Below are 25,774 nucleotides of genomic sequence, written 5' to 3' on the forward strand. Positions count from 1 at the left end.
TTTTCAAATAAGGATTAGAGAGGTAAGTAGTTTTTCAAAGCTGTAGGTTTCAGTACTACCATCTAGCCTGGATCGATATAATTTCAAGTCTTTTCCATTCCAGCTTCCTTATCATTCCACTGTATGATACAACATATTAGTGAACTCTATGAAGACAGGGAAATTAAGTGCCAAGGTACCTCACAAAAGAAGTTCCATCACTACTCAGATTTTGATAATTAGACAAATATATCATGTGAATGTTCACATAGCAACCTTGCTATTACTCTGTCTCACCATCATCAGCAATTATGACCAATATACAATTTGGACAGCTGTCACTTGGCCACTTCTACAGACTGTGGATCCTTCACGTGGCTTCTGGAAGAGTTGTTAATCACTTTTCCTAGTTTGTTCTTTGATTTCATGCTTTCTACTTTCACAGAAAAGCTAAGCAAAAATCAGCAATGTGACATTGCTTCACCTTTCTATAAGACTCTCATTGATAATTTGAAGTGGCAGCTCTCAGCTCAGACTACTTGGGTTTGAATCCTAACTCTGTCACTTACTGTATGACCTTGGGTGAGTTACTTCATCTCTCTGAGCCTGTTTATTTAGCTATCAAGTGAGGACCACAATACTACTGACCTCACAGGAGGAATTGAGATCATGTGTGAATGGTGTTTATTTCAGCAGTGGACTCCTAGTAAGGTCTCAATATTAGCTATTGTTATTGAGAACACTACAGATCAAATCACTCATGGTCTATTAATATTTGTTTTAGAAATTATTTTTGGGAAATAATGATGTCTCTCCCTTATGCTCCAACTCCACAGAACTGGTCGTGACTCCTGCATCCTTACAAAGAAAGGTAAATCACCAAGGGTGGTGATTCTCAAATGGGAGACAATATCTGGAGACATTTTGGCTGTCACCGAAGGGGAGAGAACCATTACAGGTATCTAGTGGTTAGAAACATGCAACAAGGGACGCCTGGGTGGCTCAGCGGTTGAGCCTTTGGCTCAGGGCATGATCCCGTGGTCCCGGGATCACGTCCCACATCAGGCTTCTTGCAGGGAGCTAGCTTCTCCCTCTGCTTATGTCTCTGCCTGCCTCTCTCTCTGTGTCTTTCACGAATAAATAAATAAAATCTTTAAAAAAAAAAAAAAGAAAGAAAGATGCAACAATTCACAGGACAGTGCCCTACAACATAATATTTTCTTTTTTTTTTTTTTTTTTTTTTTTTTTTTTAACTTTTATTGGTGTTTAATTTACCAACATACAGAAAAACACCCAGTGCTCATCCCGTCAATTGTCCACCTCAGTGCCCGTCACCCATTCCCCTCCAACACCCGCCCTCCTCCCCTTCCACCACCCCTAGTTCGTTTCCCAGAGTTAGGAGTCTTTATGTTCTGTCTCCCTTCCTGATATTTCCCAACATTTCTTTTCCCTTCCTTTATATTCCCTTTCACTATTATTCATATTCCCCAAATGAATGAGAACATACACTGTTTGTCCTTCTCCGATTGACTTATTTCACTCAGCATAATACCCTCCAGTTCCATCCACGTTGAAGCAAATGGTGGGTATTTGTCGTTTCTAATTGCTGAGTAATATTCCATTGTATACATAAACCACATCTTCTTTATCCATTCATCTTTCGATGGACACCGAGGCTCCTTCCACAGTTTGGCTATTGTGGCCATTGCTGATAGAAACATCGGGGTGCAGGTGTCCCGACGTTTCATTGCATCTGAATCTTTGGGGTAAATCCCCAACAGTGCAATTGCTGGGTCGTAGGGCAGGTCTATTTTTAACTCTTTGAGGAACCTCCACACAGTTTTCCAGAGTGGCTGCACCAGTTCACATTCCCACCAACAGTGTAAGAGGGTTCCCTTTTCTCCGCATCCTCTCCAACATTTGTTGTTTCCTGCCTTGTTAATTTTCCCCATTCTCACTGGTGTGAGGTGGTATCTCATTGTGGTTTTGATTTGTATTTCCCTGATGGCAAGTGATGCAGAGCATTTTCTCATGTGCATGTTGGCCATGTCCATGTCTTCCTCTGTGAGATTTCTCTTCATGTCTTTTGCCCATTTCATGATTGGATTGTTTGTTTCTTTGGTGTTGAGTTTAATAAGTTCTTTATAGATTTTGGAAACTAGCCCTTTATCTGATATGTCATTTGCAAATATCTTCTCCCATTCTGTAGGTTGTCTTTTAGTTTTGTTGACTGTATCCTTTGCTGTGCAAAAGCTTCTTATCTTGATGAAGTCCCAATAGTTCATTTTTGCTTTTGTTTCTTTTGCCTTCGTGGATGTATCTTGCAAGAAGTTACTGTGGCCAAGTTCAAAAAGGGTGTTGCCTGTGTTCTCCTCTAGGATTTTGATGGAATCTTGTCTCACATTTAGATCTCTCATCCATTTTGAGTTTATCTTTGTGTATGGTGAAAGAGAGTGGTCCAGTTTCATTCTTCTGCATGTGGATGTCCAATTTTCCCAGCACCATTTATTGAAGAGACTGTCTTTCTTCCAATGGATAGTCTTTCCTCCTTTATCGAATATTAGATGGCCGTACATTTCAGGGTCCACTTCTGGGTTCTCTATTCTGTTCCATTGATCTATGTGTCTGTTTTTGTGCCAGTACCACACTGTCTTGATGACCACAGCTTTGTAATACAACCTGAAATCTGGCATTGTGATGCCCCCAGCTAAGGTTTTCTTTTTTAAAATTCCCCTGGCTATTCGGGGTCTTTTCTGATTCCACACAAATCTTAAAATAATTTGTTCTAACTCTCTGAAGAAAGTCCATGGTATTTTGATAGGGATTGCATTAAACGTATAAATTGCCCTGGGTAACATTGACATTTTTACAATATTAATTCTGCCAATCCATGAGCATGGAATATTTTTCCATCTCTTTGTGTCTTCCTCAATTTCTTTCAGAAGTGTTCTATAGTTTTTAGGGTATAGATCTTTTACCTCTTTGGTTAGGTTTATTCCTAGGTATCTTATGCTTTTGGGTGCAATTGTAAATGGGATTGACTCCTTAATTTCTCTTTCTTCAGTCTCATTGTTAGTGTATAGAAATGCCATTGATTTCTGGGCATTGATTTTGTATCCTGCCACGCTACCAAATTGCTGTATGAGTTCTAGCAATCTGGGGGTGGAGGCTTTTGGGTTTTCTATGTAGAGTATCATGTCATCGGCGAAGAGGGAGAGTTTGACTTCTTCTTTGCCAATTTGAATGCCTTTAATGTCTTTTTGTTGTCTGATTGCTGAGGCGAGGACTTCCAGAACTATGTTGAACAGCAGTGGTGAGAGTGGACATCCCTGTCTTGTTCCTGATCTTAGGGGAAAGGCTCCCAGTGCTTCCCCATTGAGAATGATATTTGCTGTGGGCTTTTCGTAGATGGCTTTTAAGATGTCGAGGAAAGTTCCCTCTATCCCAACACTCTGAAGGGTTTTGATCAGGAATGGATGCTGTATTTTGTCAAATGCTTTCTCTGCATCTAATGAGAGTATCATATGGTTCTTGGTTTTTCTCTTGCTGATATGATGAATCACATTGATGGTTTTACGAGTGTTGAACCAGCCTTGTGTCCCAGGGATAAATCCTACTTGGTCATGGTGAATAATTTTCTTAATGTGTTGTTGGATCCTATTGGCTAGTATCTTGTTGAGAATTTTTGCATCCATGTTCATCAGGGATATTGGTCTGTAATTCTCCTTTTTGGTGGGGTCTTTGTCTGGTTTCGGAATTAAGGTGATGCTGGCCTCATAGAACGAATTTGGAAGTACTCCATCTCTTTCTATCTTTCCAAACAGCTTTAGTAGAATAGGTATGATTTCTTCTTTAAACGTTTGATAGAATTCCCCTGGGAAGCCATCTGGCCCTGGACTCTTGTGTCTTGGGAGGTTTTTGATGACTGCTTCAATTTCCTCCCTGGTTATTGGCCTGTTCAGGTTTTCTATTTCTTCCTGCTCCAGTTTTGGTAGTTTGTGGCTTTCCAGGAATGCGTCCATTTCTTCTAGATTTCCTAATTTATTGGCGTACAGCTGTTCATAATATGTTTTTAAAATCGTTTGTATTTCCTTGGTGTTGGTAGTGATGTCCCCTTTCTCATTCATGATTTTATTAATTTGAGTCTTCTCTCTCTTCTTTTTAATAAGGTTGGCTAATGGTTTATCTATCTTATTAATTCTTTCAAAGAACCAACTCCTGGTTCTGTTGATCTGTTCCACAGTTCTTTTGGTCTCGATATCATTGAGTTCTGCTCGAATTTTAATTAACTCTCTTCTTCTGCTGGGGGTGGGGTCTATTTGTACAACATAATATTTTCAATTCAGAATCAAAATGATGTTGAAAAATAGCTGGCCTAGGGTATGTCTCTCCTTGCCAGAGCTACAGAGAACATCACAGCCAAACTTCTACTCTGTCATTATTCTGCCATTTCTTACATTGTCCAGATATCTTATTTTTATATTATAATGTTATCATTCTTTGGCATAAAAATGCTTCAAATTATTTTTGGTAAGACTGAGTTATATATAAATTCAATAAATTTAATTTAAAATGTCTCAGTGAATCCTTCAACCCCATGTGCCATCTTTGCTGATGAGTATCTCAGTCAACGTCCATTCAATTATTCTTAAACTTTTAGAACTCGCTGCTAAATTTTAAGTAGCACCCAGAACAGTGTCATGAACAGATAAATGAGGTTTACGATGATTATGATAATGACCTTTCAACATCTGAAATATTAAAAGAAGTCACAAAACAGAATGCCAACAATCAATCAATACATGTAGAAGCATTCGTTGAGCTCCTGTAATGAACTCTTCTCTGTGCTGGATGCTACAAGGGAAGAGAAGTATGTCTTCTACTATTTTTATATCCCTTGAAGAAGGCCTACTCAAGTTCAGAAGAGAAAAGGAATGATACTTTACAACATGAAATACACTAAAAACTATATGTCCCTAGGTGTGCCTGGGTGGCTCAGGCGGTTAAGTGTCTGCCTTCGGCTCAGGTCATGAACCCAAAGTCCTGGGATCGAGCCCCACATGGGTTGTCTGCTCAATGGGAATTACTTCTCTTTCTCCCTCTGCCTGCCATTCCCCCTGGTTGTGTCCTCTCTCTCTTTCTCTGCCAAATAAATAAAAATTTAAAAAAAAATTTTTTTAAACCCAAAACTATGTGTCCCTAAGTGCAAGGTTAGGCAAAACAGTTAAATTGCAGTGGATTTCTCACATAGTAATTGGGTATGATAATGTCAAAAAATTATTATTAGAGGTTTTTTGTGGTTTATTTTTTACAATTAAGTAATGTAATTATATGATGGTCATTGAAAGTATAGGTGCCCCCCCTTTTTTACCTGTTACATTGCCCCAAATTAAATAATTTTAATTTCTTAAAATAGTTTACACAAATTAAGATAGTGCTTTTATTTCCTGAATGTAATATAGGGCCCTTTGACTTGCAGTCTCCGTTTAAGAACAGTTGTGAGGCTGACATTGTATTCAATAAATCCCTAGTATATCCAAAGTCCACGCTTTACCCTTAAGATGGTTTAATTTTCAGAGTTTCAGTATGTATGGCATCCATATAGAATTTATAAATTTGAGAGGCAAGAGAACTGTTTCTTGGTTTATCATATTAAATCAATGATACCATTCAGGCCAGAAATTGAATTGTTTCTTCATGACAAACTAGTTTATGCAAACCATCAAACCTTGTGAAGAAAAGAGCAGGTGTTCTCCAGAAAGATCATGCACAAAAAGTGAAGATGCAAACTAGTTCCCTGGAGTTTTTCTTTGGATGCACAAAGGGAATATCTGGCTCTGAGATAATCCAGGACGTAGCTGTGTGTTATGTGGGGGACACTCAGCATTCTTTACCTTCAGGGTGGCAATTACCTTCACAATTGCATGCACATGGAAAAGAAAATATACTCCAAATTACATTGTGAACTCTGGAGATTAGTGCATCATTTCATGGACAGTTGAACCTGTATCCCATATAAATGTTTCCATAGCAAAAACAAAGAACATCATTATACTGTCTTCTGGATTTCCAAAGAGTTTGCATTAGAGCTTTGCCACCTGACTTCCATTACAGAGAATGGGAGTCAGGGGGCTGAGATCGCAAGCCGGGCTTTGAAAATTTAGGGGGATGTGTCAGTGTCTGGACTTAAACATTCATCTTTGTGCTCTTTGGTGGCAATTGAGTATAAGATGCATTGCCTCTTCCATGCCTTTTGGGAATGGAATTATATACAAATTGTACCTGTGTAGTCAAGTATATATGGCATAACATATGTAGGTATGGAGTACTTTAAGCCTGCGAAAGGAGTTTAAAATGCTTTATAGTTTGAAGTCAACCTCTGAGGTATTGACCTTATAGGAAAATTTGTATAATGACTTCCTGTGTTATTGAAATTGTGAATTAAGGCAGTGTTTTCCATTCTGAGAGTTGTATTGTCAGAGTGAAGAAAATCTCTGAACTTGGAGCTATTTTATGGAGGTGAGAAAGTTTCTTCTAGCTCTTAACCACCAAACTCCACCTTTGCCTCACTTTTACTTATACTCATTGGGTCATGTCCCTCGTTTACATAACACAGAGTCGGGCTTAAGTTCCTGGTTTCAGTTCCATTGTGCTCAAAATGCTTGTAACTAAAGCATCCAGAAGTTTGGTTATTATGTGCTATTTCCCCTGAATTCTTCCTCCTACCGTGTTCTTTTCCCTTAACTGAGTTAAATCTATTTCCTTTGCACAGAAATTTAAATATTATTCTGACACATAAAGGCATATGAAATGCTCAATAATAGTGGTGCGAGTGAACATCTTTGACTTGTTCCTGACTATAAAGAAAAAGCTCTCAGTTTTTCCCCCATTGTGGATAATGTTAACTATAGGCTTTTCATATATGGACTTTATTATGTTGAGGTATGTTCCCTTTAAAGCTACTTTGTTGAGGGTTTTGATCTTGAATGGATGTTGTACCCTGTCAAATGCGTTTTCTGCATCTATTGAGGGGATCATATGGTTCTTACCCTTTCTTTTATTAATGTGGTGTATCATGACTGATTTACAAATATTGAGCCACCCCTACAAGCTGGAAATAAATCCCACTTGATTGTAGTGAATGATTTTTTAAATGTATTGTTGGATTTGTTTTGTTAATATATTATTGAGAATTTTGGATCCATGTTCATCAGGGGTATTGGCCTGCAGTTCTCTTTTCCAGTGGTGTCTTTATCTGGTTTTGGTATCAGAGTAATGCTGGTTTCATAGAATGAATTTGGTGGTTTTCCTTCCTTTTCTATTTTTTGGAATACTTTGAGAAGAATAGCTATTAACTCCTCTTTAAATGTTTGCTGGAATTCACCTGTGAAGCCATCTGATCCTGGACTTCTGTTTTTTGGGAATTTTTTTTATTGGTCCAATTTCTTTGGATAATAGTTATCAGTCTGTTATCAGTCTATTCAAACTCTCTATGCCTTCCTATTTCAGTTTTGGTCATTTATATGCTTGTAGGAATTTATCTATTTCAAAAACATATAGTTTTTCATAATATTCTCTTATAATAGATTATATTTCTGTGGTGTTGGTTATTATTTTTCCTCTCTCACTTATGGTTTTATTTATTTGGATCTTTTCTCTTTTTTTTGATAAATCTGGCTAGCTATTTATCAATTTTATTGATTTTCTCAAAAATTCAGCTCCTGACTTCATTGATCTGTTCTACTGTTTTGTGTTTGGGGTTTGTGTGTGTGTCCGTATTTTAGTTTCTATATCACTTATTTCTGTTCTAACCTTTATTATTTCCTTCCTTCTGCTTTCTTTAGGCTTCATTTGGCCCTTTAGATATAGGGTTAGGTTGTTTATTTGAGATTTTTCTTGTTTCTTGAGGTAGGCCTGTATTGCTATATACCTCCCTTTTAGGACTCCTTTTGCAGCATCTGAAATTCTAACAGAGAACACAAGCAGTAACGTCTTTGTCATCAGCTTTGTAGATATGTCCCCTGAGGCTAGGGAAATAAAAACAAAAATAAACTATTGGGACTTCATTAAAATAACTGCTTTTGCACAGCCAAGGAAACAATCAACAAAACTAAAAGGCAACTATGAAATATAAGAAGATATTTGCAAATGACATATCTGATAAAGGTTACTATCTAAAATATATAAATAACTTATAAAACTCAACACCCAAAAAATGAATAATCCAATTTAAAAATAGGTAGAAGACATGAATAGATATTTTTCAAAAGAAGACATATAGATGGGCAATAGACATGTGAAAAGATGCTCAACATCAGGGAAATGCCAACCAAAACTACAATGAGATATCACCTCACAACTGTCAGAAGGGCTAAAATCAGCAACATAAGAAACAGGTGTTGACAAGGGTATGAAGAAAGGAGAACCCTCTTGCACTGTTGGTAGGAATGCAAACTAATGTAGTCACTCTGGAAAGCATTATGGAGGTTCCTCAAAATTAGAAAAACTGCCTTACAATCCAGCAATTGCACTACTAGGTATTTACCCCAAGAATACCAAAATACTAATTCAAAAAGATATAGGCCCCCCCATGCTTATATCAGCATTATCTACAATAGCCAAATTATGGAAACAGCGCAAGTGCCCACTGACTGATGAATGGATAAAGAAGATGTGGTATACATTTGCAATGGAATGTATTTTACTGACCCATAAAAAAAGAATGAATGAGTTTGCTGAGAGAGAAACAACACAAAGAATCCATAAATAAGTGAATATTAATAAAGAAGTGAATATTAATAAATTATCCAGCTGTATAAGCTCTTGCACTATGCCAATCCCCAAATATCTGAATATAAGCAGTAAGTGCAGGAAGTGAGGAAGCCTTATAACCTAAAACTAATATAACACTGTATGTTAACTATACTGGAATTAAAATTCTAATTACTAATTAATTTTAAAAAGAAAAAAAATGGAAGGGCAACCTACCAAATGGGAGAAAATATTTGCAAATCATATATCCAATAAGAGGTTAATATCCATCATATATAAAGAACTCATACAACTCAATAACCAATAAACTAGCAGTCTGATTAAAAAATTGGCAGATCGGGATCCCTGGGTGGTGCAGCAGTTTGGCGCCTGCCTTTGGCCCAGGGCGCGATCCTGGAGACCCGGGATCGAATCCCACGTCGGGCTCCTGGTGCATGGAGCCTGCTTTTCCCTCTGCCTATGTCTCTGCCTCTCTCTCTCTCTGTGTATGACTATCATAGATAAATAAAAATTTTTAAAAAATTGGCAGATCTAAATAGACACTTTTCCAGAAGACATACAGATGGCCAACAGGCACATGAAAAGATGCTCAACATCACTAATCATCAGGAAAGGGAAAATCAAAACCACAATGAAACTTGTTACTTGTTAGAATGGCTAGTATCGAAAAGACAAGAAATAACGAGTTTTGGTGAGGATGTGGAGAAAAGGGAACCCTCATGAACTGTTGGTGGGAATGTAAATTGGTACAGCCACTTTGGAAAATATGGAAGTCCCTCAAAAACTGAAAAATAGAACTACCATGTGATCCAGTAATTCCATTACTGGGTATTTATATGAAGAAAATAAAAACAATAATTCAAAAAGATATATGTACCTCTATGTTCATTGCAATATTATTTATTTATTTATTTATTTAAATTTTTATTTATTTTTTATGATAGGCACACAGTGAGAGAGAGAGAGAGGCAGAGACACAGGCAGAGGGAGAAGCAGGCTCCATGCACCGGGAGCCTGACGTGGGATTCGATCCCGGATCTCCAGGATCGCGCCCTGGGCCAAAGACAGGCGCTAAACCGCTGCGCCACCCAGGGATCCCTGCAATATTATTTATAACAGCCAAGATAGAGAAACAACCCAAGTGTCTACCAATGGATGAATGGATAAAGAAGATGTATATACACACACACCAGAATATGATGCGAACATAAAAAAGAATAAAACCTTGCCATTTGTGACAATATGGATAGATATTGAGGGTGTTATTTATCATGAAATAAGCCAGAGAAAGAGAAGTATCACATGATCTCACTTATATGTGGAACTTAAAAAGCCAAACAAATAAACAAAACAAAAGTCATGGATAAGGGAGTGTTGGTTGTGAGCAGCAATGGGCATGAGATGAATAAATGGGTGAAAGGGGTCAGGAGGTTTCAATCAACCTTTCACTTATGAAATGAATAAGCCTTGGGGATATGATGTGCGGCATGGTGACTACAGTCAATGGTATTGTAGTGCATATTTGCTAGAAGAGTAGGTCTTAGAAGTTCTCATTAGAAGAAAAAAAATTTGTAACTTTTTATGGTGGTGGATGGTGACTAGAATTATTGTGGTGATCATTTTGCTGTGTATACAAATGTTGAATCACTATGTTGTACACCTGAAACTAATAATACAGTGTTGTATGTCAATTAAAACTCAATTTTTTAAAATGTGTAACATAATACCTCCTACATCAGATTGTTGTGATGAGGAAATGCATAATGTAAGTTAAGCATCTGGCACCCATGTTTGTCTTCCTTAAAAAAAATTTTATGCTTAGTAGTTCAAATTTATATCTGCCTCATTTCCTTCAGGCTCTGGGTAAAAAAGACACTATTCTCAGATGCTTTCATATTGGATTTCAGTTTCTCTCTAAAAGATTTTAAGAATCCCCAATTCTACAGATAATATTTATTCTGCTAGACCACTTGCATGTATACGTCCTAGAATATTATTTATGAGAAAATATTTTTAAATACATCATTCTAATTTGACTAAGTTTACTATGTACTTCTGTTAAATGTGAGAAGGATGGATTTCATGATTATTTTTACTTGATTTACATTATTATTAGCTTTTCAATCATTGGAAATATCTAATATTTTCTGTTATAAGTGAAAACTGCTGACACAACCTCCTTAGATTTATGTATTGAAAGCAAATTTTAAAATTACTGTGTATTGAACAGGTAAATTCATAAGTCACTTCAAAATATACCTGCACAAATATCAGTGATGTTTAGAAAACCTTTTAATGATATTTTAACAGGATATGAATGAAGTTCCACAAGTAACAGAAGGGGAACCCAGTTATTGCTCATCTGCATCCTAACAAAATTAAGTTATCTTATAAAAATGGTCTACATCAAGCAAAAAAAGAATGTAGGGCAACAGGGTTGGGTTCTTCTTTCCGTGTAATGTTTTTATGAATATAATATGCTTCAATGGCAAGTAAAATTTAAATTTTACTAAAATATTACAAATCCTTCCCATTCAGTCACCAATAATAAACATAAATCTCTTTTCTAGTTCAAAGACACACACTGGTAGGAGCTTTAATAAAAATGGAAGTAAGGCTATCAGATTTTCTTAGCTTTTGCTTTTGGAAATAGTTTTAATCCCTTTTTCTCTCATGTTTCTCAATTAATACAGATGAAAAATGTATTTCTATCTCAGGTGATGTTACTTTTTTTGGTCATACACTTCTGGTTTTCTTTCATTAAACAATTTAATAACAGAACTTCATAAAACTATCAGTGACTAGCCATGAAAATAGGATTTTACTGAATAAGGTAACACAAATAATTTATATCAGCACTGAACTTACTCATCCAAAAAAAAAGTTTTTATATTTGCTGAAATCTTTGTTGATGTAGAATGGTTATGCATGCTTGTTAGAAATGGAGAGAGGTAAATAAACCAGAAAGAAGTGGTAGCATTGATTTATATGAATTCAAACCATGAAAACTCAGTGACATATAGAGAACTTCTGAGATATAATCACCTTTGAAATATAATCCTAATGTTAGTCTGCTCTAATCTCCAACCTGTGGCAAAATAACACTTAATAATCCCTCAGTAGTATCTTTCATAATCTTGGGAAGAGATTCTATTCTACAGTGTCCTAAATAACACATTTCAATACCTTAAGACGTTCTTAATTCAGAAGTTTTTTCTTCTTCAGTCTCTTCCTGAAGTGATGGGTACCTCTTCCCTATTTTTCTGCCTGTCCCAGAAATGCAGAATAACTACAGTTCACTCCTAAAATCATATCCTTTCCATTTTTTATGACAAAATTATAGCAACATTCCTGAATTTTACATTGTTGCATAGAAAACCCTCGATTGCTCTAAAACTACCTCTTACAGGTGTATTATGAAATGGCCACATGATTAGTTTTAAAGAAAGATTGATATATATAGCCTATGTCAGTGTGAGTTGGATATGTTTGATCATTAGATAGACTCCTTCATGAATGAGGCAAATTTTTAACCAGAGTTGAATTAAAGATGCATGGGGCATCCACGTTAGGTTAGTCAGCAAAACAACCAGTAACATGCTCATAGTTATTTTTTATGATCTATCAAATTGAATCACCAATCCATTAAATTTACACTTCTAGCATGTAGCAAATCTGTAATTAAGCTAAACTAATTAACATTTATCCTTATGTGAAGAATGCATTTACTCTGTTTGTATGGGATTATATTTGTAAAATTTTCTATAGACCATCTGCGTGGTCTCTTCTAAAGCACAATCTATCTTGTAGCATATTCTTTAGCAAAAAAAAAAAAAAATCTGTTGTCAGTACAGGAAATTTATTCACCACTAAAAAAGCATTTTCCAATTTAGAAAGAAAAAAGAGGTACAGTATATTGTCAACTAACTCTTACTGCCTAGAGAAAGATTGATTTTGTTTGCAAACCATATGTTTGATATCTAAATCATGTTCAGTCTTTCATTCATGATTGCAGATTGATATAGTCCTTCTCAAAAAATGTATTTATCTTTTCCAGCACTCATCAAACACTAAATACCTAACTAGGTTGCAAGAAGAATCTTTAATTCCATCATTTTACCCTGGTAATTGCTTTTTCCTTCCTTATGTTTAACCAGAGTAAATGAACGATAATTTTAAATTTCTCTTGACACTCACTATCCGGTGCTGTATAAAACATGAATAAGGTGAGGAATGATGAAAAAGGTAACAGAAATAAGTCTTCCCTGCAAGAAAAAAGAAGATGTTGCTTATGTGGGTCAAAATAATTTCTACAAAGACATCCAGATGCCTTAAATCACTTTAATCCCAAGTCAGAATTTCAAATTCCGGTGCCTCTAGGGGCCATGTGTAAATTGAAGTGTAAATGCCCCTACAGAAAAGGGGGACCACCTCTGTGCCCCCACTGCATCGGTACCAGGTGGGGGTTCTAGCCTGGTATGACTATCTCCTAATTTTTTAAAAAATTCAAATATCTTTTGTAAAATCTCCTTACTTTAAAATGTTGTTACTGAGTCTATTTGTCTTTGTTGTTATTATAATGTTGAATCCTTCCCACGCATGCTTCATACGTATAGAGCGTACGTGGGAAGGATTTGATCAGCCCTTGATCTCTCAGTTTACAATCTCTTCCTCACATTTTGTTGCCAGGCAATATCCTCAGCTGCAGAAGAATCTTGTGAAATAGACTTTCTAATATTAAGAATGAGTTTTTCTGCCTTACATATATTTAATTGGTATCATTGGCAGGGTACTCAGTGGGGAGCTAGGAAACCTTAGTTCACGTGCAATTCTACCACTGTCTGGTTTTTAGTCTTATGGTGATAACAACAATGGCAAACACAAACATTGAAGTACTTGCTGTTTTCAATTCACAACATGATACTAACTGCTTCACTTGCGTCCTCTCATCTAACTCTCTTAACAACCCCATCAGGAACTATAATTATAATAACTCTCACACTCCGTTATAAGAAAAAGTATTCTTAGCACCTAAGACATCCCAGACATCACTTAATATATTAATAATTATTAATTAATGGACTAATTGATTACTAATAATTATTTAATCATAATCATCCTTATTAAAACAGACCTATTTTCTGCAATCATGGATGATTATGCCCAGTAGAGAAAATAGACCATAAAAAATAAACTGTGCAATACAAATCATGATTAAATGTCACAAAATGCTTAAGATAAGTTGTCTAAGGGCACATAACTAATTCGTTGCAGAGGCAGAATTTAAAATAACACTTATTGAGCCCTTACTATATGCTAAGCACTATGCTAAATGCATTACACAGACTAACAAGTTTCAAACTTCAAAACAATTTTATGAGTGGGGCTACTATGGTTCACCCCCTTTTTTTTTCCAGATGAGGTACCTGGGGCAAAGAAAGGCTAAGTGATTGATTCAAGGTTACATAGCTAACCAGTGATGAGCTAGGGTTTGAATCCAGTCAACCATGTTCTTTGCCAAAAACCATTCTGTCTTAGTTAAGCAGGTCATATATTCTCTCTGTAGGCTCCACTGTTAATTCCTCACCCTAGTTTACTGAAGTAGGTGTGGAAGCCTACTTGGGAGGAGAGGAGGATTAGATTCAATGATTTTGGATTTAAAATTTGAATTTTTGGTAAAGGGTGTGGATTAAGATTGTTATTTCTACTACATTAGGAATTTTTGGTTTTGTTATTGTTATAAACACTCTGAGAATAAGTATACTAAGATTTTTTTGTAAAATCCTTCTTAGGCCAGATATGTCTCACACTAAATATTAATAAAGTTTAGTCTATATTTTTAGTGTCAAATCAGCTCACTATATCAGATTGTTAGCCAAGAGATCTCCATATCAAAAACTGTTGATTCTCTTAAGTGCTCTGGACACATAAGTAATCATTGTCTTTCTCAGTCTTCTGGAATACAAATTTGTAATATCATTGGGTTCAAGCTCCCAAATCTTTAAAAAGTAGATGTTTATATTTATATTAAATATATCATAAGATCATTTGTCATTTATTGCAAAGAATTGTCATTCACCTATACCCCAGAATCCTGATTCTTTTGGTAACAGAAATAGCCAGAACAGAGTATTATTATGAGAATTTAGATGTGGTGTGAGGAAGAATATCTATAATATGTGTATTGTTTAAGACTACTACTAGGGGATCCCTGGGTGGCGCAGCGGTTTGGCGCCTGCCTTTGGCCCAGGGCGCGATCCTGGAGACCCGGGATCGAATCCCACGTCAGGCTCCCGGTGCATGGAGCCTGCTTCTCCCTCTGCCTGTGTCTCTGTCTCTCTCTCTCTCTGTGACTATCATAAATAAATAAAAATTAAAAAAAAAAAAAAGACTACTACTACAATATAGTTTTGATATGAAATGATCATATCCTATATAATATCAATTACATAAAATGGATATATTGAATTATTTCATTTGGCTGTCAGGATTTGACTACAAATCATAACCAACACATCAAAGTATTCCAGAATTCATCTTTTTTGTCATTGCAAAATAAAATATCAAATATAGTATTCGTAAGTATCATTGTCTGTTGTCCAGTAGGAAAAATACTTGATATATAGAATTAGAATAAATTCCATGTCAACAATAGCTATCAAATTCTAGGGAAATTACATGTGGTCTACCTATGGTGGAACAAAAGATTCTCCTTTTAATTTGGCATGTAACATGCTCCTGAGATGTGATGTTGTAACAGCATTTCCAATGGCTTATATTTGTCATAGACTAGTGAGAAAATCCAGATTATAGCATTTTATGTTTATGGCTGTATATCGGTTCCAAAGAATTTACACACAAGAAAACGGTCATCTGGGATCCCTGGGTGGCGCAGCGGTTTGGCGCCTGCCTTTGGCCCGGGGCGCGATCCTGGAGACCCGGGATCGAATCCCACATCAGGCTCCCGGTGCATGGAGCCTGCTTCTCCCTCTGCCTATGTCTCTGCTTCTCTCTCTCTCACTGTGTGCCTATCGTAAAATAAATAAAATTAAAAAAAAATTTATAAAAAAAAAAAAAAGAAAGAAAACGGTCATCTGTGTGAAAAGGAGAACATCTGGCTTTTTACAGGGCCTCAGAGGAAGTGACCTAATATGATGGAAGCCATTATAATCACAAAGTCCTAATGCACTTTAGAAGAAATGGCATACTGACCTATGAACTATTATAGCTAATTAAAAATCCCCAGGGAAAACCACTAAACTTATTGCAGATATTCGTTATTAACATTTTATGTTCTGTGTCTTCTCAGGGTACACTAGTGAAATCTTTCATTCTTCACTCAGATCCCTCCTTATGAAAATATGAACGTGTTTTGCAAACACTGGTCTCTACATAATCGTTCAGTTTTGGTGGAATTAAATTATTCACCCATTAGTTATCTGCAGATTTTTTTTTAATTGAAATGTAGTCAACACACAGTGCTACATTAGTTTCAGGTGTACAATACAGTGATTCAACAACTCAATACATTATGCTGTGCTCAAAAGTGTAGCTACCATCTGTCACCGTAAATCACTATTATAATACCATTGATATATTCCCTATGTTGTACCTTTTATTCCTATGACTTATTCATGCCATAACTGGAAGCCTGTACCTCCCACTCTCCTTCAGTCATTTTGTCTGTCTGTACCCCTTTCCTCCTCTGGTAACCATCAGTTTGTTCTCTGTACTTATGAGCCTGTTTCTGCTTTTGTTTATGTGTTTATTTGTCTTTTAGATTACACATATAAATGAAATCATGTGCTATTTGTCTTTCTCTGATTTACTTCACTTAGGATAATACCCTCAGGTCCATCCATGTTGTCACAAATGGCAAAATCCCATTTTGGGGGCTTTTTAAAGTGGCTGTGTAATAGTACATTGTATGGAATTTTAAAGAATGAATTATATAAAATCATGTATATAATGTATATAAAATTCCATTCCAGCTGTATAGATAGAGATATATATCTCACATCATAGGTATAGATATATCACACATCTTCTTTATCCATTCATGAATCAATAGATATTGGGTTGCTTCCATATCTTGGCTATTGTAAATAATGCTGCAATAAACATAGAAGTGCATATATCCTTTCAAATTAGTATTTTTGTTTTTCTTGGGTAACTATGCAGAAGAATTACTGCATCATATAGTATTTATATTTTCAATTTTTGAGGAACCTCCACACTGTTTTCCACAGTGGCTATACCAGTTTGCATTTCCAACAGGGTATGAGGGTTCCTTTTACTCCACATCCTCACCAACACTTGTTATTTCTTATCTTTTTGATACTAGCCATTCTGATTAGTGTGGGGTGATATCTCATTGTGGTTTTGATTTGCATTTCCCCGATGATGAAGTGCTGTTGAGCACCACTTTTCATGTATATTTCTTTGGTCATCTATATTTCTTATAGAAATATAGTCATCTATATTGGTCATCTATATTTCTTTGGAAAAATGTCTATTCAAATCCTCTCCTATTTTTTAATTGGATTGTTTGTTTTTATTGCTATGGTTGAGTTGTGTATGTTTTTTATGTATTTTGGATATTAATCCTTTTTTGGATATATCAGTTGCAAATACCTTCTCCCATTCAGTAGTTATCTGCAGATTTTATTATTTTTTCTTTTTTCTTATTTTTTTCTTTTCTTTTCTTTTATTTAAATCATGGTCTTTCCAAATTTTTTCCTGTGGTTGACTTCATGCATCACAGCATTATGGCCTGAAAACATGCATGGTAGGATCTCAATCTTTTTGTACCAGTTGAGTCCTGATTTGTGACCCAGTATGAGATCTGTTCTGGTGAGTGTTCAATGTACACTTGAAAAGAATGTGTATTCTGCTGCTTTAGGGTGAAATGCTCCAAAAATATCTATTAAGTCCATCTGGTCCAGTGTGTCATTCAAGGCCTTTGTTCCCTTGTTTATCTTCTGCTTAGATTATTATCTATTGTTGTGAGTGCGGTGTTAAAGTCCCTTATTATTATTGGATTATTACCAATGAGTTTCTTAAATTTGTTATTGATTGATTTATATATTTGGCTGCTCCAAAGTTAGGGGCATAAATATTTACAATTGTTAGATATTCTTGCTGGATTGACCGCTTTATTATGATATAGTGTCTTTCTTCATCTCTTATTTACAGTCTTTGGTTTAATATCTAGTTTGTCTGATGTAAGGATGGCTACTCAGCTTTCTTTTGATGTCTATTAACAAGATAGATGTTTCTCCATCCCTTTACTTTCAATCTTGAGGTGTCTTTGGGTCTAAAATGAGTCTCTTATAAGCAGCCAATCAATTAGTTTTGTTTTTTATCCATTCTGACACTCTATGTCTTTTGATTGGAGCATTTAGTCCATTTGCATTCAGAGTAATTATTGAAATATATGAATTTAGTGCTATTGTATTACCTGTAAAATCACTGTTCCTACAGATTGTCTCTGTTTCTTTCTAGTTTTTGTTACTTTTGGATTCTCTTTTGGCTCAAAGAATCCTCTTTAATATTTCTTGCAGGGCTGATTTACTATTCATGAATTCCTTTAGTTTTTATTTATCTTGGAAATTCTTTAGTTCTCTTTCTATTATGAATGACTGGTTTGCTGGATAAAGTATTCTTGGATGCATATTTTTCCTATTTAGCATGCTGAATATATCATGCTAGTCCTTTCTGTCCTGCCCCGTATCTGTGGATAGGTCTGCTGTCAGTCTTATGTGTCTACCTATCTAGGTTAAAGATCTCTTACTCCCAAGCTGCTTTCAGGATTTTCTCTTTTTCTTTGTAATTTGCAAGTTTCAGTATAATATGCCATGGTGTTGACCTATTTTTGTTGATTTTGGGGGGAGTTTTCTGTGCCTCTGGACTTGAATGCCTGTTTCCCTCCCCAGATTGGGGAAGTTCTCAGCTAGAAATAGAGCAAAAAGGTAAAGAAAGAACTAATTTGCTCTCTCTGTCTCTTTGCTTGAAGTTGGGACATCTATCTTCTCCTGCCTTCAAACATCCAAATTTCTAGTTCTCATGAATTCAAGCTCAGATTCACACCCTTGGCTTCCCTGGTTCTCAGACCTTCAGGTTTGGAGTAGAACTACACCATCAGCTTTCCTAGGCCTTTAGCTTGAAGATGGCAGGTTGTAATATTTCTCAGCCTCTATAATCATGTAAGGCAATCTTTCCTAACAAATCTCTTTCTATATATTGACATATAAATCTCTATCTTATTTGTTCTGTTTCTCTGGGAACCCTGAGTAATACAGTAGCTATATAAGTTTTCCAGGTATGCATAATTTTTTATGCTTCTGAGTATTTGCACAAACTTTTGTCTAGTTGTTCACTTTTCCCATGAAACTTCCACTAATCTTTCAAGATAGAGTTCAAATACGACCAACTTTCTGAGACCCTTTCTCTGATTCCACTTTCTTTTTCTTTTGTGCATATTATTCTTATCTAAATTACAAGTCTATTAGAATGTATATAACACATTATGATACTATTGTTATATATATTACATGATCATATATATTATTACATATTATATATCATAAACTATTAAAATACAATAAATGTTATGGTAAATATAAAGAAGATCTTTGTTATGTGCTTATTTCTTTACCTTGATGTGATATATTTGAGTGTGGAGGCGATTTTTTAAAAATTTTTAATTTAAATTCAATTTAGTTAACATATAGTGTATTATTAGTTTCAGGGGTAGAGTTTAGTGATTCATCAATTGCATACAATACACTGCTCATTACATCAAATGCCCTCCTTAATACCCATCACCCAATTACCCCAGCCCCCCCACCCACTTCCCTTCAGCAACCCTCAGTTTGTTTCCTAGAGTTAAGAGTCTCTTATGGTTTGCCTCCCTCTCTATTTTTATCTGATTTTATTTTTCCTTCCCTTCCCCTTATGTTCATCTGTTTTGTTTCTTAAATTCCACATGAGTGAAATAATATGGTATTTGTCTTTCACTGACTGACTTATTTCACTTAGCCTAATACCATATAGTTCGATCCATGTCATTGCAAATGGTTAGATTTCATTCTTTTTGATGGCTGAGTAATATTCCATAGATATGGATATAGATATAAATATAGATATAGATTGATACAGATAGATATATATCTCACACCTTCTTTATCCATTCATCTGTCGATGGGCATCTGAGCTCTTGTGGACATTGCTGCTATAAACGTTAGGACACATGTGCCCCTTTGAACCATTACATTTGTATCCTTTGGATAAACACCTATTATTTCAATTGTTAGATCATAGGGTACTTCTATTTTTAACTTTTTGAGGAACATCCATAATGTTTTTAAGAGTGGCTGCACCAGTTTGCATTCCCACTAGCAGTAATAGGGTTCCCCTTTCTCTGCATCCTCAGGAACATTCGTCATTTCCTGACTTGTTAATTTTAGCCATTCTGACAGGTGTGAGGTAGTATCTCATTGTGATTTTGATTTTTCGTATTTCCCTAATGTTGAGCATTTTTTTCATGTGTCTAGCCGTTTGCATGTCTTCTTTGGAGACATATCTCTTCAGGTCTTCTGCCATTTCTTGACTGGATTTTTTGGTTTTGGGGTGTTAAGTTTGATAGGTTCTTTGTAGATTTTGGATAGTAGCCCTTTATCTAATATATCATTTGTGAATATCTTCTCCCATTTCATAGGTTGACAATCTGTTTTGTTGGTTGTTTCCTTTGCTATGCAAGGCTTTTTATCTTGATGAAGTCCCAATAGTTCATTTTTGCTTTTGTTTTCCTTGCCCTTGTAAACATATTCATTTTTTATTCTTTATTTTCAAACTTCTGGCTTTTAGCACTATCTAGCAGATGGTAGGATCTGAATACCTATAAACTGTTGTATATGTTATTTTAGATGCTCAATAACAATTTAGGGATGAAATGATAAATAATAACTAAAAATAATATTTCATATTTGCATGACTTTATTTGCCTAAAGTTAATAGTGAAATATTTTATTTTTTCACAATGCTTCAAATACTTCACCTTTTTAATATTCAAATAATCTTGTGTAGTAAACAAGACAGTATATTCATTTTATAGATGGAAGCACAAAGAAGGGAACTATAGGTGCTAACTAGATAGCACTAAGATGTTTTCTAGCTTTGAAAGTCTATGAAGGGATAATAGATTTGTTAAACATTGCAAGTTATATTCTTATTTCTCTCTTCTCTCTTGAAGTTCCATTAAAATTACAATAAAATGCTTTTAAAATGGGAATTTAAAATTTAAAAAGCAGGAAATTACAATAGTAGATAAGGTATAATATTGAAGACTACATAGTGGTAACTGCCATAGCTGGGTTGGAAGCCTAAATTTACAAGTCAGATAGGGAAAGGTGGGGAACCAAAAAGAAGTCAATTCCCACTCTAGATCTTTGGAAGGTTGGGTAGATTGGAGATGAAGGTCCTTGGAGTTGTAGAGGTCATGGGTTTGACAGTATATTAGATCACCTTTCATTTAGACAATAAGTCACTCAGAATCATCATGGGATTTGAATACCCACATTCTTCAGTTGCAAGCAACAACCTGGTAAATTAACTGATTCAATTAACACTGGCAATGTGAACAAAAAGGGGGAATGTAATATAAAGATGGATAGAAGAGTTTATAGCTCTACAGGAAAAACTGAAGACATTTTCTTCTGGAAGAATAGAAAACAGAATGACTCCAGAGTTCTTGGTAACTGGAACTGATAGTCTTTTCTGGAAGAAAAGTCCATCTTGGAAGTAACTCAACCCCACATTTCATCCTTCCTCAAAACTCAAAATCCCTCCTCCCCCCCCAAAAAAAAGAATCAGACATGCCTACTTCCAATCATGTGCATCTTGGGTAGTAAAGTGTAGGGAGCCTTAACTGACATTAAGAATGCACACAGGGAGGAGATGTAGTTGCCCAAAGTGAATGAGGATGCTACAACCAGAAGAAGGAATCACTGCTGCACAGACAGGAGTAACAGATGTCCACTAAAGTTGCCTGCTGTTGGAGCATATTAATTTTATTCTAACTGTGTAAAAGAAATACTTATCTGTGCAAAAACTCACCATATCACAATGAGTAAACACTTTAGCCTTCTTCTGTTCTTTAATTTCTTTTTTAAAAGATTTTATTTATTTATTCATGAGAGACACACAGAGGTAGAGAAAGGCAGAGACACAGGCAGAGGAAGAAGCAGGCTCCATGCAGGGAGCCTGACATGGGACTTGATCCTGGGTCTCCAGGATCCTGCCCTGGGCTGAAGGCAGCACTAAACCACTGAGCTATCTGAGGTGCCTTGTTCTTTAATTTCAATTGACTAAAATAATATTAAAATTATAATATGACATTATGAAAATGTCAGCCTTAATCTAGAAAAGAAGCTTTCCAGAATATGAAAATAATAACACAACTTTATGAATTTAGTAGATAAAAAAGTTTTCAGAGTCTTTTAAGACACTTTCTGATACTTTGTTTGATTTGTACCATATAAGAAAAAGAATCTATATTTCCCAAAAAGTTAATAGTAAAAAAAGCCCTCCATAACAAAACAGGTTCCAGAGTCCATATTTCTTCATGAACTCTCAATTTATACACATTTTATGCTGTCAAAAACAATAGAGTCAGCTATGCTTAAGTTATGGCTCTGGGAAAGCCTGGGAAGATTGAGCGTTTAACAGAACTTGTGGCAGAATCAGGATGAAGCCCACCCATTTGTCTTGCTGGCCCACACTGGCTAATTTAAATGTTTGTTCATAGAAACTAACTGGTAGCAGGAATAAATCATTTTGATTGGTTTATTTGCTCACAAAAAAAGCACAACTGCCAGGTGAATGAGAGCTAGAAGTGAACAGAGCAAAATGCTAACAATCTCTCTTTTAGTTTTGAATTTTCATTCAAGAATAAAGGACTTTATTAGTTGTGTGGGTCTTTACTTTCTTAGCTATCACCTCACATTTATTGAATAAATGTTGTTGAGGCACTGTGGTATCCTAGGTGCTAGGTTAATAAATAAGATAATGAGGAAAGAAAAGCAATAATGGGTGCGTTCAAACATGCTTCTGGTAACCTAGAGATACAGCGTCTGAATCCCAGGTTACTCTCTCTAAGCTAATTTAGTTTCTTTTTTCAAGTCTGTGTAAATTTTTTTTAATATGTCCTTATCTGACTTTTTATTTTGGCCTGTTTCCTTTCTTACTACTTTTGTCAGCTTTATCATGTATAATTTGCATTTAATAAACAGTGTCGTTTTTAAGTATCAGTTTTAATTCAGTGAGTTTTGACAAATATATATATTCAGATGATCGCTACCACAATCACCATGTAGAACATTACCATCATGCCAAAAAGCTTTCCTGTGCCCCTTAGCTGCCCATCACTGAAGCCCCTGGCAAACACTGATCTGCTCTCTGTGGGCTAGGATTTTTTAAAATTTAGCATAATACTTTTGAGAGTTATCCATATTATTATGTATATCAGTAGTTTATTCCTATTCATGGTGGATGACATTCCATTTTATGAATATACCATGAGTGGTTTGTGCACATACTACTTGATAGACATTTGGGTTGTTTCCAGTTTGGGGCTATTATAAATAAAGTTGGTTTGAACATTCAAACACAAGTATTTATATACAAATAAATGTCATTTCTCTGGAGTTATCACCTAGGAATGGAAGTGCTGGGTCATATGGTAAGAATATGCTTAACTTTATGAGAAACTGTCAAACTGTTTTTGAACAAGGCTGTGCTATTTTGTATTCCCACCAGCAATGTAGGAGAATTCCAATTGTTCCACATTCTTACACTTAGAGTTTTATAGATTTAGCTCTTCCAGGTAAATTTATGACCCACTTCAGGTTCAATTGTGAATATAGTTTGAGGTAATGGTTGAGATACTTCTTTCTCCCTCTCTCTGTCTCTCTCTCTCTCTCCTTCTGTCTCAGTACATGGATACCCAGTTGTTCTAGTACCATCTATTGTTAAGATAATCATATTCCCATTAAATTGTCTTGGCACCCAGCTTGAAAAATAAATTTATGGACTTCTATTCTGTTCCACTGATCTGTATTTCTATCTTTACGCCAGTCCACCCGTCTGGAATGCTGGGTCTTGATATTAGATCTTGAAATCAGGTAGTATAAATCTTGTACTTTGTTCTACTTTTTCAAAATTGTTTTTGGCCACTCTAAGTTCTTTCATTCCATAAGAAAATTTAAGAATTGTCTTTTGACACCTACAAAAAGTCTACTGGGATTGGATTGGAATCAAGCTAAATTTGTTGATCAAGTTGATGGAAACTGGCATCTTAATAATGTTGCATCTTCTAGTTTATAATCATGGTATTTCTTGTCATTTGTTTTGGTATTTTTATTGAATAGTTTTCAGTGTATGCAGCTTGCATATATTTTGTTAAATTTATCCCTAAATATTTAATATTTTCAATATAAGATAGTATTTTTAACAATGTTATTCCTTTACTTTTGACTTCCAATTGTTTTTTGCTAATATATAGACATAAAATTGACTTTTGTGCATTAACCTTGTATCATGTGACCCTGTTAACTTTGGACTTTTGTAGAGTCTTTATAATTTCTATATATATGATCATATTATCTGTAAATAAAAAAACACTATTTTCTTTGCCTTTCCAATCTGTAAGCACTTTATTTTATTTTTCACCTCCTTATATCACTGGCTAGGAATCCCAGTTAAATGAATAAAATTGGTAAGAAAAGACATCTTTACATTGTTCCTTATTTTAGGAGGAAGGAACTTAGTATTTTACCTTTAAGTATAAGGTAGCTATAGGTTTTTCTTTTCATAGATGCCCTTCCCCAGATTGAAAATATTCCTTTCACATACTAATAGGCTTCAGAGTCTTCATCAAAAATAGAATTGGGATCTTGTTAAATGCTTCTCCAACTGTGGAGATGATAATATGGATTCCTTTTTTTCATCCTTTAATATGGTGAATTACATTGATTCATTTTTGAACATTAAGCCAATTCTGCATTCCTAGAATAAACCCCACCTGGGCATTATTAGTCATCCTTTTTATATATTTCTGGATGTGATTTGCTAACATTTTATTAAATCTTTTTTAATCTATGAATTCTGATCTCTGGTTTTTCTTTTCATATAATGTCTTTATCACGGTAATGGCTGGACTCATAGACTTGAAAAGGGTTTTTTTTTTTCCTCCCTTTTCTAGTTTTTGGAGTTTTTGTACAATTTCATCTTTAAATGTTAGAATTTGCTAATGGAGCTACTGGGGTCTGGGATTTTCTTTGTGGGGAGATTTTAACTACTAACCAATTTTTGAAATAGATCTAAGGCGCAGCGGTTTGGCGCCTGCCTTTGGCCCAGGGCGCGATCCCGGAGACCCGGGATCAAATCCCACGTCGGGCTCCCGGTGCATGGAGCCTGCTTCTCCCTCTGCCTGTTTCTCTGCCCCTCTCTCTCTCTCTCTGTGACTATCATAAATAAATAATAAAAAAAAATATATCTAAGATTGTTCAGATAATTAAACTCTTCTTGAGTGAAATTTGGTCACTTGAATCTTTCAAGGACTTGTTCATTTCACGTAAGTTGTTCAATTTATTGACGTAAAGTTATTCATGATATACTCTTATTATACTTATGCTTGAAGGATCCATAATGATATCCCTTTTCTCATTACTGATCTTGACAAGTTGTGTCTTTTTTCTTTTATCCTAATGAATCTACTAGAGATTTATCAATTCTGTTGATCTTTTCAAAGAAGGAAGTTTGTTTCAATGATCTCTATTATTTTTGTTTTCTATTTAATTGATTTTAGCTTTTATATTATTGCATTCTTCCTACTTACTTTATATTTAATTAATGCTCTTTTTCTAGTTTTTTTATAGTGAGTATTTTAGCTCATTGATTTAAGGCCTTCCTTTTTTACTGAATTATAACTCACACATGCTATTTTATTAATTTCATTTTATAA

The sequence above is a fragment of the Vulpes lagopus genome, chromosome 2 (assembly GCF_018345385.1).
Source record: "Vulpes lagopus strain Blue_001 chromosome 2, ASM1834538v1, whole genome shotgun sequence".
Lineage (NCBI taxonomy): Eukaryota > Metazoa > Chordata > Mammalia > Carnivora > Canidae > Vulpes > Vulpes lagopus.